Source organism: Podarcis liolepis (assembly GCF_965112155.1).
Source record: "Podarcis liolepis genome assembly, chromosome: 6".
NCBI lineage: Eukaryota > Metazoa > Chordata > Lepidosauria > Squamata > Lacertidae > Podarcis > Podarcis liolepis.
This window is the reverse complement of record NC_139559.1, coordinates 34,730,863-34,747,052: the sequence shown is the minus strand read 5'-3', so window position 1 is coordinate 34,747,052 and position 16,190 is coordinate 34,730,863. Positions and strand designations below refer to the sequence as shown.

The following is a 16,190-nucleotide window of genomic DNA, read 5'->3' as shown; positions in this document are numbered from 1 at the left end:
CTCTGCTCCCATTGTTGTCCCTGTCACCCTCCATGAGCTGGATGGTGAACTTCTGAAGTGGGGACCCTCTTGTATTTGTGCAGAGGCCCCCATCTGATTTACTAGGATGGGAGATAAATTCAAATCAGTTCACATCTACAGGCAAACCTACCTAATTCATACTTTCCAAAACTATATGTGAGTTGAAACACTGCCATCCTTTGAAATTCACAGTTCTCCAAACTTTACAGTGTAGTTCTCCAGTCAAGCAATGTGTACAAAAATGTACATGCTGGGATGAAGTGTGCAGATAAATGCATGTATTAGTGAAAATGGCATACAAAAAATGCATTATGTTAGGGGAAATGGCTTGCAAAAAAAATGTATGCATTAGTAAAAACTGCATACTAGAATGTGTATATTGGGGGGGGGAGCACATATGAGGACTTTAAAAAAAAAAGGTGCACACTGATGTGGAAATATGGAGAACTGAACTTAAGTAGAGTTCAGTTCCATGGAGAACTGAACTCAAGATTGGGGAAATGATAAACTGGGAGAAACAGAAATCGGCAGATTTGCCCATCACAATTTAGAACCCTCATCTTAACTGCAAAGGAGCTTCTATGAGTCCAGGAGGTTCCCTGCTTCAGAAATTCACTCTGCAACTCATGGAAGGCTTGAAGTTCCTCTTGCACGCATCTGGAATGCCTGAAGAGAACTGCCGTTTCCTTAAAGGGTTCCCCACAGGCAAACCACAGCTGAAGAATCCTGAATGCCTAATCAGGGATCCAGCAAAGCAATATTAGCTCAGAGTTGCCACTGTAATTATGCAGCAGAGTTAAGATGCATGAGGTAATAGATTATTCTGTACAGTATTGTATTTTTGTGCTCCTCATCTCTCACAGAACCTTCAGACTGGATGTGGCTGGCAGCTGAGAAAAACGGCATTAGAAAGTTAGGCTTTTCCTCCCCAGGAGGGCTCATCCAATTTGGCTTTCAACAGCCACCATGAGAGTCAATCTGAACTCTTCCCTTCCAAGGCAAATCATTAATGTCGTTACACATTTCATCCCTGAAGTGGGAAGCAAGAAGACCCTTGATAAATTCCTTATTCTCTCCACTTTCACTTAGGAATCTCCCACAGACAGGGGGTAACATTGATTGTCCTCTATCTTCCCAGTGATAAGTGTGATGTACTTAATCATATGCCTACATTACTCCCAGGGGGAGACAACTCTGACTGTCTATGACTAACTCTTTAATTGGACCCCTGCGTCTGTAAGAAACAATATTGGGGTTGGTTTTATGACATCTGTGGTTCCTGATGCAGATAGCCCTATGCAGATGTGGGTGTTTCCTTCAAGCACAGGGCCTCTTCCTTTGCCTTGGCTTTGGGATCAGCACTGATTGAATGTATTTTAACTAAAGATGATATCTTACAGGGGACTTTCTACATGGGAGGTGGCTGCAAAAAAGTCATTTATTCCCCTCCCACATATACCTTACCTGTAACTTCCTCCATCAGCAGCCTCTGGTGGAGCTCAGTCCCTTCCATGAATGGAATGGGCACTCTAATTAACCTTAGGTTGTAAGCATGCTGTATTCATTTCCCCCCAATCATGTTCAGCAACATTGTTTCTCTTGGCTGCTGCTTCAGATCCCTAAATTAGTCATAAGGGTGACTCAGTCCAGTCGTGTGAGTTAAGGGGACGATATCATGATGCCGTGCCTGATGTGATGCTGCTGCTAAATAAAAGGGGGCCCAGACATTCAAAACAGGTCACGTGTTCAAGTCATTAGGCACTGCCCAGCCCACCCCAACCCCTGTTGCAGCAGCAGTGGACAGTGATAGCTCACATTGCCCCACAACTTCCCCTACCTATTCTTGGAACATGTGATGAACTCCCCCTGAGATCACAGCCAATCAGATTTTGCATGTCAGTGAGGTCAAATGAGGGCAAGTGTCAGTGATTTTGCTGAAAAAGGCTTATTCAGTTAAATTACTGTCAGTTGCCCTTGCTCTTATTCAACAAGCAACCATTTTCATAAGGCATGGCCAATATTGCTTTCATGTTTGCAAAGAAATAGTGTGAGACTCCAGTTTTAAACATAATGTAGAGTAAACAATTACGTCAAAGTGCAAGTAGATAAATAGGTACCACTCCGGCGGGAAGGCAAACGGCGTTTCTGTGCGCTGCTCTGGTTCGCCAGAAGCTTAGTCATGCTGGCCACATGACCTGGAAAAACTGTCTGCGAACAAATGCCGGCTCCCTCAGCCAATAAAGCGAGATGAGCGCCGCAACCCCAGAGTCGGCCACAACTGGACCTAATGGTCAGGGGTCCCTTTACCTTTAGAGTAAACAGTTACCTATTTTTTTAAAAAAAGATAAATTAACTCTGCCCTTATTCTCAAGGATCTTCACTAACCAGTTTGAAACTCATTTAATATATACTGTATGTGTATGGTAGGAAGGGTGTTTAGGAATGCAATCCATTCCTAAAGGATGTTTCGCCTTATATTGTCCATATGGCACAGTTGTTGAATTGCTCTCTGTCACACAGAAGTTCCCATCATAGGAATTTCTGTCAGGAAAGAGCTCAAGTGTGCTCAGGTTCCAGAGATAATCATCCCAATAGATATAGTTGACTGATAGTCTCACTCATTGTTGTGTCTAGTGAAAGGCACTGTTGTGCTTTGTTCTCCTTCTATAGATCACTACACTATGACCGGTAGGCAGCACATCTTAATGTGTTCATATAAATTCTATATCACATCATGGGTGAGATGGAAAGAAAAAGAAAGAAGAAAATACTCTCAGATTTACTGGAGAAAGAAACCCCAGGCTAAAAAAAAAAAAAAAAATCCTCCTAGCCAAATACAAAGTGTAAAAACAGGCAGTAGGATGCAAAATAAACCATTTATCAACTCAGCAGAATATACATTTGTAGGGGGGTGGGGGTTAGAAATGGGAAATAGTCAAGATTCATAAGCCTATTATTGTACTTTGCATCCAATTAAATCCCAATGAGATCTAACGTTGTTCTTGGTATGAGGGGTAGGAAATATGATGGTTCTCAGCCTTTTCCTTAGCCTTTTGGCTCTGTTCATATACGTATAGATTCTGTAAGGACTGGAAAACAATTACTTTCCACATGTAGATATGGATATTGAGCCAGAAATTTAAATTTAAGCAAGTCAACAGCCATGCTATAACACAATGAATAGCGCCATGAACACCTGGCGCTTCTTTTAGCATCGTTCAAAATGTGGTGGAGACCTTCCTTCTCAGAGAATGGAAGCATCATTCTCTATAGAAGAACAGTATCTATCTATCTATCTATCTATCTATCTATCTATCTATCTATCTATCTATGAAAGCCAGCTGTCAAGGTTCCATCCCTTTCATCTAACATTCTGTCTGACTTTACAGAACCCAGGATGGGACTGTGCAGACGGAAGGAGGTAGAAGCTGAGGTCACCTGGGTAGAAAAGAGCTTTGTTCCTTCTCCCCAGTGTTGTCCCAATGGTACCCCTTTATTTTATTCTACAAACATGAACACTTGCCATTCACACTTACAGGAAAAGTAAAGCACTTAGGGGCAGTGTGACGGTGAAGGCAAAGCCTACCTTTCATTCCTGATCCTGCAAGGCCTGACTCTCCCTCACAGAGATCCCTCCACAGGGTGCAATGTGTCTCTGTGCACCTAGAGGCTGGTAGACTGAAGCGCACAAGTCTTCCTTTCATGCACACTTATACGCTCCCATTCCACCCATCGTAATGAAGGACATTTTGCTACTAATAAATAATATATAGTGTAGCTAAAAAAAATCAATCTCATTATGGCAAGGCTGAAGGCCAATTTTCACTTGATTTTTTGATGAGGTAAAGATCTGATCCAGTGCCTTGGCTATGTCACATTGTGTTTGTGAACGACTGTTTTCGTTGGTATGCTACTATTTTGAGTGTCTCTCTCTCTCTCTCTCTCTCTCTCTCTCTCTCTCTCACACACACACACACACACAGACAGAGAGAGAGAGAGAGAGAGAGAGAGAGAGAGATGATCAGTGCTAGGGTGCAATGAACTTGGACCAAAGACATTTGCTTCCCATCCTTGAGCCAGGCCTCTATAGCCTCTGACCATTCCCTGCCCTGGGCAAAAGGGTGTTTGCCTTTTGCCGCACACCAAACAACAAGCTCTCTATAAAAAGCAGGATGGCAGAAATCAGTTTTCCCCATGAGAACCCAAATTCCCTTCATGATAATCAGGATGCTTTGTGCCTTAATCAGTAGCTCTCTGGGGCATTATAAATGTGGTAGTAACAGTTGTCAATGCTTTACGCTTAACAGATGACAATCTAATAAGCTATTATAAGCCATGCTGAGCATAATTATAGTTTGTGGCTGTGTGCTAACCTCCCGACATTTTGCCATAATGCATTGTAGCAACATCTGTAAATGACTCAATAATGATGAATACACATGGCTCAATCCCTGCCGGAGTTAGACAGCTGCTTCCAAATTGTCCACAGATTGCCAGCACCTAGCCAGCTTAGCCTGGTAAACTTCTAAGAGGCTGACTAACTTTGAATGCGGATGTTTAACTCCGACTCTCCCTCCCACCTGCCTCTTCATGGCAAACAGGCCTGCATGTAGCTGCGTCCTCTGGGACCACGCTGACATCAAGAGCATTCAGAAGAAAGTGACCCAGGCTGATGGAAGCAAAGAGAGATTTCCCATTTCTTGTGCTGATCTGTCTAAGGTTTCATTTCAGGAAAGGACTCAAAAGAGCTGTGTGCAAATTGGAGAACAGCAGTGTCCCCTCCCATTGGGGGATTCCCATTGTCATCTGGTTGGTGGTAGTGGGTAACAAGGATGCTGGATTAGAAAAACCTTTGGTCTGATGCAGAATGGCTGTTCTTATGGCAGTGAATGAGGACAATTGCAGTGGCTCCCAACTGGTGCAGCACCAGTGGAGGTTTTCAGCTCCCTGCCTTGTGCTATAGCAAAGCGGTGCAGCTAGTTGTGTAGTCAGCCCTGAATCTGGGCACTCAAGCGCCATGCATCAGACAAGATGCCAAGATCCCTGCAAACCTGCACAATACAGCTATTGGGGAAGGGCACCTCCTTCCTCCTCCTTGGGTAGAGTTCTTATTTTCCCCTCCACTTGCTGTAATTTATTTATAGTTACATTTCTATCCCACCTTTCCTTTCCCAAGGAGCCTGAGGTGGTGTACATGGTTCTCCTGCCCATTTCATCCTAACAATGCTGTGAGGTATGTTAGGCTGAGAGAAGCTGACTGACCCAAGAGCTTCATGGCTGAGTGAAGATTTGAACCCATGTCTTCCAGACCCTAATCCAGCACTCTGCCCACTGTGTTGACACCATTTCTCTCTTTTGTCACTGATTCTAACCGGTTCTGCTCCAACAGGTGGACTTCGTACATGCATTAGTCTTGTTGGGGGAGCTTTTAGGCTCTTAAAGAAGCCAAATACTGTCTGCCTTCTTGGGGAGTCTCCATCTATGCAGACACAGCAGTGTGTCTTGGGGAGTCTCCATCTATGCAGACACCCTTATCTTGTCCATGAGTGGCTTTGTTTCACTGCCCTAAACCTTGTGGGGGCTGCCTGTGTCTCCTTCTGTCTCTCCTGACCCCTACAGCTGCCTGACTGCCCCACCTCCTGACATCACTTTGGATGAGCTGAGCTGAGCTGAGCTGAGATGACCTGGGTTGATCCGGGGCAGTCAACTCAATCCAGCCTGAGCCTAAAGCTGCCTATTTCAGTCTAGGATGCAGGTTTGGGCCAAAGCTAGGATACAGCCCTATTGCTGGTCCGTACAGATTTACTGTCTTGGCAATTGGAGGGAATTATTACTATGAATTCATTAATGTCTCAGTACTATACGATTTGTGACTCAGGATCAGTCATTTCAGTTCTTTCCAGTACTGTACCTCAGTACAAGATCTAATGGGGTTTAGTCACCAACTCCCTCCCTCCCTCCCTTCCTCCCTCCCTTCCTTCCTTCCTTCCTTCCTTCCTTCCTTCCATTCCCAGCACCAAACCTGGGAACCTAACCCTAATCCTACACCCCAGAGTTATATGAAAGCTGGAAAGAACTTTTGGTTGTCCAGAGTTAGCTGTCCTTGAAGGGCTTTTTTGTGCCTTTAACAGGTGTGTGGCAGGTTGAAATCCCGAGTAAAGCTTTTCCTGGCCTGGCAAGGAGGTGAATTATGTGGAAAGCTGTCATGTTGCTATGAAAGGCACCAAACCATTGCTAAGAAAGAAGAGACAGGAAAGATGATGAGCCTCAAAGGTGTAATTTAGGAAAGACAGGGGGCAGCCCTCACACCACCTGTGATTACTCCTCAAGAGCACTTGTCTTTCTGGTTCAAAACTCTGACTATTATAATAAATGCCTTAGGGGTGTATGCCAAAGGCGTAAGTTCCTGTTGTTTCTAAACAGAGAGTACCCATTTATCCTGCATTGCTAACATTGCTATAGCTCTTACACTGATTTTTCTTTTGGTACTGTATTGAAGAAACCTTCTTTAAAACACACTGGGGGTTTTTTTTTAATGGCCTAACTGAAGACCTATCAGTATGACTGCAGTGTGGGAGAAAAGGTCAACAAACCAGGCCATGTTGAGCAGCCAAGTGCAATGACCATAGTGATAAGGCATCCTAGGGGTAAGGCATTCACGGTATGTCTTCATCAGATTTAACTGATCCTTCATCCTGTCTGTCCAATTCAAGAATCTCCAAGGTCCTAAGAAGTCAACATTTTGCTGTTTGAGGTGGAGCAGCAAATGGTGCCCGCCTCTCCAAAGTAAGGTGTAACATCAGCTAAATTGTTTTGTCACCTGAGACAGAAAATTCTAAAAGTGTTTTGTAATAGTACTACTGACAACTTGTCCATTTGCTGCCTTTTCATGTCTCCCGTAATCGGGTATCTGAGGTGACTTCCTCCCTTTGCCTAACTGTAGGGCCGGCACCGTGAAAAGTACTCACTGGGTCAGTAGAGTGATCAGGTGTCTAGAGAAAAACAGCACATCAGTTCCTTTAGAAAGAGTGCAGAAGAAGACGTGTCAGCAAGTGAAGTTTTTCTTACCACTGACTGTTAAAATCCCATCTTCTGCACAGCTAATAAAAGGTGCAGGATCCCTGCCCTCCTCTGCTACTGTTCTCTCTAGGGAACAGCAGCATCATTATTTAAACTGGCTTTTTGCCATCCATTGATGGGGGAAAGGCTCCACCCTCCATGGGAACTGGGGGTGGCACTTTCCTTAATCCCTTGTTGCATCTCAAGCCCTTAAGTGAAGAATCATCATTGCGTGCCCTGGTAATGCTCTTTGTCTGTGAAGCAGAGCTGGAGCTGTCACTTGAGCTCAGCTGGATGAGCGAGGAGGAGGCTCTGTTCCTGTGTTGTTTGTTATGCCTTTTGTCTCCATTAGCTTGCAAAAAAAGGAGAGGTCTCACCCTTAGAATGTAATGCACAGCAACCATTTTCACAGGCATGCATAAGTCTCTGATCCCAGAGATTTTGCAGGCAAATGGCAAGCACCTTCTCCCCCACCCCACCCCCCGCCGCCTCTCCACCATTGACCCAAGTCACAGAATGCCATGCACCATAAAATCCCATTAAACCAAGCAGCTACAGTGATCAGGTTCAACGCTCGGGTCAGGTAATTCTGGGTCATGCATCTGACAGAAGAGTTGCACCACTTGACGGGGGAGGAGGAGGGGGGAAGGAAATTTAAGAAAGCAATTGATGGACTGGTCTATTGATTCAATTTAAAGTGCAGATCTGCATCTCCTTCCAAGTTTACAAAGAATAGGCGGGGGGATTTTACATGGTCAGATTCCTAAGCACTTAGAACAGCGTAGAATTTTTGCACTTCACCTGGGGGAACAAACACCCTGGATTCCGTCCAGAGCAATATCCTGAAGACCGCTTGTGCTAAGAGCTGGACTCCTGGCACCCAGCCTGCCGTGCTGGCTGCTCAGTTTTCTACAATGTTGTCAAACACTAACATGCTGTAGCATAACAAATGGAACTCAATTTCAAGGTAGCACCAATTAGCATCCGCTGGCTTCCATGCGCTTACCACTCCCGAGAGAGTTATCTCCAGCCCATGTGAAATCTCTTCCACAATAGCTCCCCCCTTCCTCCCCACTTCTCAGTCCCAACAGGATATGATTTTGCAGTGTTTAAGTATAATTAAGCAGAGAGCGTGCAACAGACAAAGCCCTATCTTTCCCCAACCCAGATTACGATTATTATTGTTGGCGATTATATCCATGAGTTCAACAAAGCAAAAGGATTAGATCTCTTAAATAAGCATGTTGGGGGCTTCCACAATTCCCAGATAGAAATTACACTGATCTCAGGGTCTGATATGGAATTGCGGCGGGGGTGGGAGGTGGGGTGGGGGGAGTAGAAACATCAGAGCTTGGCAGTGCGAGAAGGCACACAAAGAAGGCAAAAAAAGAAGTAGTACAGGATAACACCCAGAAATGTAAACAGTGAAAACATTAAAGCGGAGGGGGGGTATATGAAAGGAAGCATGGACTCAAAGAGAAAGTTAAATGAGCAATCATATGGGGAAATGAGATTAACAGGCTCACATGTGCACATCAATCTGTCTGTGACGAGAATTACACACACGCTGCTCCAGCAGTAGTTTTGCGAAGCAAAAAAAGATGCTAAAGAGCAAACATCTGCAAAGAGGGGAAATCAGCAGCTTGTCAGTTGCATTCTGCAAAACAATGGAGAAAGCCTTTGCTCTGGTTCGAAGTAGGCATAAGCACATGCTGGGTGTCTCTGCCTCGGCGAAAAATATCTGAAAGCAAAAATCCACGTCTCAGCCCCAAAGCTGCACCAGCTTCTGAGGCACAGTCAGCAAAGGGAAGGAGAGGATTCTTATCAGCATGAAAGGGAAACAGAAATAAAGAAAGCAACTTTGTGAGCTTTCACTTACCAGGCAGGCTTCTGTTCCCGAGCCCAGCTCTCTGGCACCTTCCTCAGTCTGCTCCACATATGCAATTAGCAGCAGAGATAGGGACTGTGTGTTTCTATGGAGTTTGAGATTCTGTTCCTCGACTAGGCATGAGGTGACTGCAGCTACACTGGAGTCGGCTCAGAGGTCCACATGCACAAAAAGTCTACAAATCTGATCAGCCTCTCTGTACACTGCCTAGGGAGTGATGCAGCCAGCCAGCTTTCAGCTCACATCTGGGCATAAACGCGCATGCACACACATTTCTGTGTGTGCAAATGATTTACACAAGCTCACTACCTGTTTTCAGCCCAGTACTTCTATTTTGTCTTGATACTCACACAGATATTTCTGTAAGTTAGGCAATAAAAGAACTGCTGCATTTAGAAGCATAATGTTGGGTACTGGAATTGTGCATTTATACCATTCTTTGAGAGGACTTGATTGATAGCTTTTACACACAGACAGTTTCCAAAGACACCTTCAGACATGTGCTGATTATATCAGAAGCCACATTATTGGCTCTAAATATTGCTTAACACTTTTAACATGTTTATACTGCATACCTCTCCTGGTTACTCACTTGTCATAAGTCATCATTTTATACACTTATTTCTAAAAATATAATTCCCTACAACTAACCCTACAGGTCCCATTAGTGGCTTCATTCTACTAACGTATCACAGTGGTACCTCAGTTTATGAAATTAATCCGTTCCGGAAGTCCATTCTTAAACCGAAACCGTTCTTAAACCGAGGTGCGCTTTCCCTCATGAGGACTCCCACCACTGGTGCCCTTCCACCGTTCGGATTCCATTCTTAGACCAAGGTAAAGTTCTCAAACCGGGACACTATTTCGGGTTCGTAAACTCGGGTTCGGGTTCACTATTTTGCGGAGTTCGTAAACTGAATCGTTCTTAAACAGGTCAGTTCTTAAACCTAGGTACCACTGTACTCCTTTTGTGGTCTTACAAATAAGTTCTTTTAATGGTATGACTTGCAAGTACGTAACTAATTTCCATCCAAGACAGTCCACAGAATTTGAACCTGAACAGCAAAAATGAAAGTCATGTATATTAGCCAAATCATTTTTTGGCTCTATTGCATCACCTGACCTCAATTTTATGCGACTCATGAGGGCTGCCAAAGCTCCCTCCTTTTCCTATACCATCCATTTCCTCCTTATTTCTCCTGGCTTTTAAAAGTGTGTTTTCCTTCTATGTAGTATCAGAAATTGAAGGGTTCCCTGCCCCATTGTATGATTTCTAGAAAAGAAGCTGTCTGAGAGCAAATTGTTGGCCTTGAGGGAAGTGTGTGTAAACTCAGAAAGGAATTCTTGTCACATGTTTTCCTGAGCAGTAGCTGTATTGGTCTTTTGTACTAAAATGAACCTCCATACATTTACTTGACAGAAACCCCAACAAACCTAGAGAGGCTGACTTCTGAGTAGCTGTTCATAGCTGCTGTTCCATTACAGGTGTATGTAGCAACATGTTGTTGACTCATTAATAGTGAATCGCTATTTATATTTGTATTTATATTGGACTTTATCAGTAGTTCTGTGTTATTGCCCCCAAGGCTCCCACATTATTGCATCCACACTGCCCATTCCATTGGCCACGTTCCAGCCATCTCCAATTCCCCTCCCTTGCCCCATCTCCCAGTGTAAGTTAGTTGTGCTAAAATTCACTATTTTAGCTTTTATATTCAGACTGTGGTTACTGTGCTATCCCAGTGAACCCTGGCTTCTCAAATCCTAGTCCAACCACTGTAGAGTGTGTTCAACTGATGAAACCACAGTATTGGCTCCTATACATGATTGCAGACCAATAATCATGGGTGTCAATTTAAACCTCAAGTGGGAAAGTGCAATGTTCAGAAAAAAGACTTTTGGGAGCCTTTATGAACTCTGTAGCTGCAATGCCACAGGGCATAAGGAATGTGCTTGCAGAGGATATTAACAGAAAGTCATTAACTCAGCTCAGTCCACCCAGAAATGACTGTCTTGTTCTGCAAACAAGCTGATTCACTTTTAATACTGCAAAAATCAACTTCCCTCCACTGGTCAGAACAAACCTTAATATAGCTCTTGAAAATAGCACCTAGCTGGCATTTCAGGGTGATCCCTAAAAGGAAATTCCAGCATTCGGTCCTGGAAGAGTGAAACAGAGACACGCCATCAATAGAGTGAATGGTAATGAGGCAACATCTTTGGGCATTCCAGTGCTTTGGGGGAGCAATTCACAAGACCAAACTATCACGTTGAGATTATGGGACAATCCATGCAACATTTGGTGTGTGTAAACTTAAGCATGTTTGTTACATGTGGCTGGTTACCCCACAAAAATTAAGCAGGTTCACATTAAAATGCAAGCCAAAGCAAATTTCTCCCCTTCTTTGTCTTGCAGCAACACAGCCACTAATCCTTGGGAAAGGGCTTACCAAAAAAAGCACTGCTTTCTACACATTAAAGACCTATGGAGGGGGTGAAGAGCTTTTTGTAACTTCAGTAATCATGCAAGCCAATTTCACTGGAGGAAATTTTTGGCTGGGCACTGGGCACCTTTTAGAGCATAGCTGGGAATTTTTTATCCCTTTGTCAAATTTTATGCGGCTTTTGGCTTGAGATGGGCAACTCTGTCAGTTTTTCACTTGCTCTCTGTTTCTCACTTTTCCAGTCTTAAATTTGGTCCATATGTTCACACCAGTTTGCAAACTTTTTTTTTTAAGTTCCCATGAAAATTCAGCATTTTAGTGCAAATTTCTCCAAATATACGTTTGTTTGTAATGCATCTAAATATACATATATTTACAAAGCAATGTTTCCTAAATACATTATTTTCACTAGTATATGCACACTTTCCCCGAGTATATGCATTTTGTACTTATTACCTGGTGGGAGATCTGCATTGCAAAATTCAGAAAAGTGTGAATTTCGGAAAATGGTTGTTTCAGTTTGTGTACTGTTTCAGAAAGGGTGAATTGGGTAGTTTCACTTTTGAATACAAACGGAATTGAATTTCCCCCACATCCTAACCCTCAGCCTACTTTGGCCTTCTGCAAGTGAGCAGTCTGGACCTTTGGCAATACTGTTCTGTCCCTTTTCCAGCAGCCTACTGGTGGTCAGGAAAAGAGAGACAGAAGAGATTTTAAGAGAAAGGAGGGGGTGACCTCCCACTGTTTGCTCTGAGCCCTCCTACTCCTGGTTGGAGCTCTGTTCACAGCCAGCCCCTGTTGTAGAGCCTTTCTTGTAAGGTAAAGCTCTGAGTCTAGCAGTGTGCCTAGCATTGCACAAGGCATCCAAACTGCAACAGGAGATGCAGCAATAAAGTGTGAAATCAATAGACAATTATTGTCGGTACAGAAGCCGCCTATCAATCCAGAGCATCACTTTGGCCACTGAAGAGAGCAATAGGAGTGCAAAAGAAACTTAAATGACCACAGAACAGCTCCATTCTGGGTAGTTTTATGGCAGGACCACGTCTGCACATATCAGACCCCCAGAGAGTAGCTCATTATCTGGAATGGAAGCAGGTACCTAATCAGAATGTAAAAGCTGGTGCTCAGATCAATCAGCATTTCCCATCAGTGCTCTTGGCAAAGCCTCAGGAAATGGGCCTCACACACCGTGGCAGCTACATACCAAATGCTACATGTGTGACTGATGACAAAGGAAACAGGCTGGCTTTTTGAACCATCTTTCAAAGGCATCGTGGAATGGAGACAGGGCAAGGAACAAGCATCCCCGAGGTCTCCTTTACATACCAAGTACATTTCCATGTTTGAAATATCAGAATGAATTTCCCTTTAGATTTTTCTGGAGGTAATTTGTAAGTATACTCTACAGCCACGATTATCCATTCATGTTACCTGCTATGTTTTGGATGCTTCTGATATTAGATTTAAGGACACACACATCACATCCACAGTATGCCTACAGTGGAGGTTTATAAAATTATGAATGCAGTGAAGAAAAAGAACAAAGAGAAGTTCTCTCTCACACACACCCCTCAAATAATACTAGAACTCAGGGTCACCCAGTGAAACTGAATGGCAGAAGATTCAGGAGCGACAAAAGGGTGTACTTTTTTACATGAAACGTAAGTAATTTATGGAACTCGCTGGTGCAAGATGTGCTAAGGGCATGGTAATTTAGATGGTTGTGAAAGGGGGTTCATGGAGGATAAGTCTAGCAATGGCAATCAGGCAAGATATGCAACATCAATGTTCAAAAGCAGGATACTGAATATATCAGTTGCTAGCTAGCAACGAAGGAGAGCATTATTGTCTTCATGCTCTGCTTGTGGGTTCCCTGGCGGCATGTGATGGCCACTCTGGGAAGCAGCATCCCCACCTAATCATCTGATTGGCCACTATGGGAACAGAGGGGCTCTTCTTAGGGAGACCTCATTTCTACAGCTTTGTCCCATGCAAACAGTAGTGTTTGGAATTGGGACCCATGAGTGCAGGACCAATTGCATGGGTCCCACCCACCAGCGCTTGAATTAGAGAGCGGGAGGTCCAGCCACCTATACTTTGTGATGCCACAGCTACTGTTTTAGAAGGCTCTGGGGACATGATTTGACACTACACACTGTTGGAATAAGTAACACCGACTGTGCAGAGAGAAAAACTGCCACTAAATAGTCCCCCCACACACTTTCTGTATAACAATCCTGAGTTGTTTATCATAGTTTCTCTTTCATTTTCCTCACTGGTTTGAGTTGTATTCAGAAACACCTGGTGCTATTAAGTAGAAGATTCAGTTTAACATTTACAGGCTTGTCTCTCTTCAGCATGGTCAGCCAAAATGTACTCTGCAATGCACACAGTATGGCTACGCTATAGTCAAGGGATGATATCCAAATTACTATACAGAAGACGCAAAGTGGACTATAGTCCATGTCAAGAGCTTCTACTGTAATAAACTTGCCAGTCTTTAGGGTGCCACAAGATCCTTTGGCTTGGACCCAGAGCTGCACTCAGTGCTCTTTCACTGGTGCTGGGTGAAGAGGGCAAGGAAGCAATCCTTTCTCTCACGTCTCCTGAAGGTCTGCTCTAGATAGTTGAGGGACCTTCCAGAGCAGCATGAAGTCATACAGTGTGGGAAGCGGGAATCTGAGACGTTCACCCCCACCACCTTATCTCCAACAGAAAGGTCCACTGGATCTCAGTGAAGGGAAGAAGCTTTTCCATTTGTGGAACAGGCAGTCTGGATTCCATCACACAATATAGCTCCATCACAGTTTTTTGCCTGGGGAACATCATCTCCTCTTGAAATGCTGAGCCTAAGGCTAAAATGAATCAGAATGATTCACTTTGATGGTCTAATGCCATTCATCCCTGGCCTGCTGCTTCGCTTGTCAAAACTAAATCCCCAAAGATAGGGCATATCATGTGCTGTGCCTGTACATCTGGCCCTATAGGATATGGTTAAATCTGGCTAGACATAAGACTGTAATACTACAGAGAAAGTAGTATATGGGGCTGTGGGGAGGGGGTTGAGGGTTCAGATTGTTGCTTGACATGCTATTTTACATCACACTTTCGGAAGGTTTGCAATTGTATGCCTGTAATGGGAAATTATGGATGGATCCTTGCCACCAGCAGTCTGCAACCTCGGCTGAGAAAAGACTGCTCACTTGGCCTTTGCTGATCATTAAGTTATAGTGGCCTTCAGTCAACCTTGATCACCTGGACTTTTCAGAAAAGAAATTTAATCTACTCATGCTTTTTATTTTAAAAAAACAACAACCAGCTTTACCCCCTGAAGATGGATGGAAGAAAGCTGCATGAAAGTGAAATTAATTTCTGCCTCTGGCATAAATTACACCATCTAGACATTTGGAAGAGCCAGTCTTCTGAGCTACCCTCTGGCATTATGTCTTTAGGTCCACATGGCATGACTCAACTAGACAGCTCACTACTAGGCTACTTGTATTCAAGGTTCATGCAAGTTAGAGGAGACAGCACTAGAGGAGGCACAACTTTCACCAGGAAGCATTGTGTGGTCAAGATGGTAGAGAGCAGCTATTCCTGTTTTGCAGTGTGCTGTAAATGTTGGTGTTCTGCAGGCATTGTGTGTTGACAATAGAATAATACATTGTGCTTCAAAACAGGGTGGGGCACCATTCCTGGTCTAAGCAGAGCCACCATTGTCATAGATGAAATAGTGACATTATAAGAAGTGAAATGGGACATAAAGGAGGATATGAAGGTCAAATTGGGGTGATTTTCCTGTAAGCAATCTAGAGGCTTTCTATCCAGACATCACATAGCAGATGTGTCCACACAAAACAAAAATGGAAGCATTTGAAAAAGAAAAGGTGGTCAGCAAGGGGAATGGCAGAGGCCCTAAGGAAGCGGGGGGAGGTAACCCAAGGCATTGGGGCAGTCACCAGGAAAGTAGCAGAAACAACATTCTTTGCCCGATTGTATAACTCCAATTCTGGCATGACTGCACTGGCTACCAATTAGTTTCAGGGCTCAATTCAGGTTTTGACCTCCAAAGCTTTCTGAGGTTCAGAAGCTCAATACTTCAAGGATCACCTCTTTCAACATGAACCAACCCAGATCCTGCAATCAGCATCTGAGGCCCTTCTCTGTGTGCCTCCTCCATGGGCGGTCCAGAGGGTGGCAACATGAGAATGGGCCTTCTTGGTGATGCCTCTCCACTTGTGGAATGCTCCCCCTCAGGGAAGCCCACCTGGCACCATCTTCATCCATTGTTAGACGCTAGGGGAAAAAGAAAAAAAGAAAATTACCTCATTTTTTTAATATTTGTGGCCTCTTTTGTGGAGCAAGATTTGCAAGTCTTTTATTTTGTAAAGATGTGGGGTTTCTAAGGTTTTTATTGACTGTATTTGTTTTTAATATTTTTATGGTTTGATTCAAGTCATTTTCATGATTCAAGCAACTTAATAATAGTAGGTAAAGGACCCCTGGATGGTTAAGTCCAGTCAAAGGCGACTATGGGGTTGCGGCGCTCATCTCGTTTTCAGGCCGAGAGAGCCGGCATTTGTCCACAGACAGCTTTCCGGGTCATGTGGCCAGCATGACTAAACTGCTTCTGGCACAACGGGACACTGTGACGGAAACCAGAGTGCACGCAAACGGTGTTTACCTTCCCACCACAGTGGTACCTACTTATCTACTTGCACTGGCATGTTTTCGAACTGCTAGGTTGGCAGGAGCTGGGGACAGAGCAACGGGGG

The 16,190-nt window shown here is 44.0% G+C and overlaps 1 protein-coding gene across 4 annotated transcripts in view; it reads right to left on the bottom strand.

Annotated features, from left to right (window-relative positions):
• Window positions 1-16,190, bottom strand: part of SYT6 (synaptotagmin 6) — a 142,358-nt gene that overhangs the window by 114,575 nt on the left and 11,593 nt on the right. For 2 of the 4 annotated variants that reach the window (XM_083508961.1, XM_083508962.1), the window contains exon 1: window positions 8,960-9,191. The exons of the other annotated variants lie outside the window; for them this stretch is intronic. The gene's annotated coding sequence lies outside the window, so the exon portion shown is untranslated. Of the gene's footprint in view, window positions 1-8,959; window positions 9,192-16,190 lie in introns of those variants that run through there. 4 annotated transcript variants of the gene reach the window in all.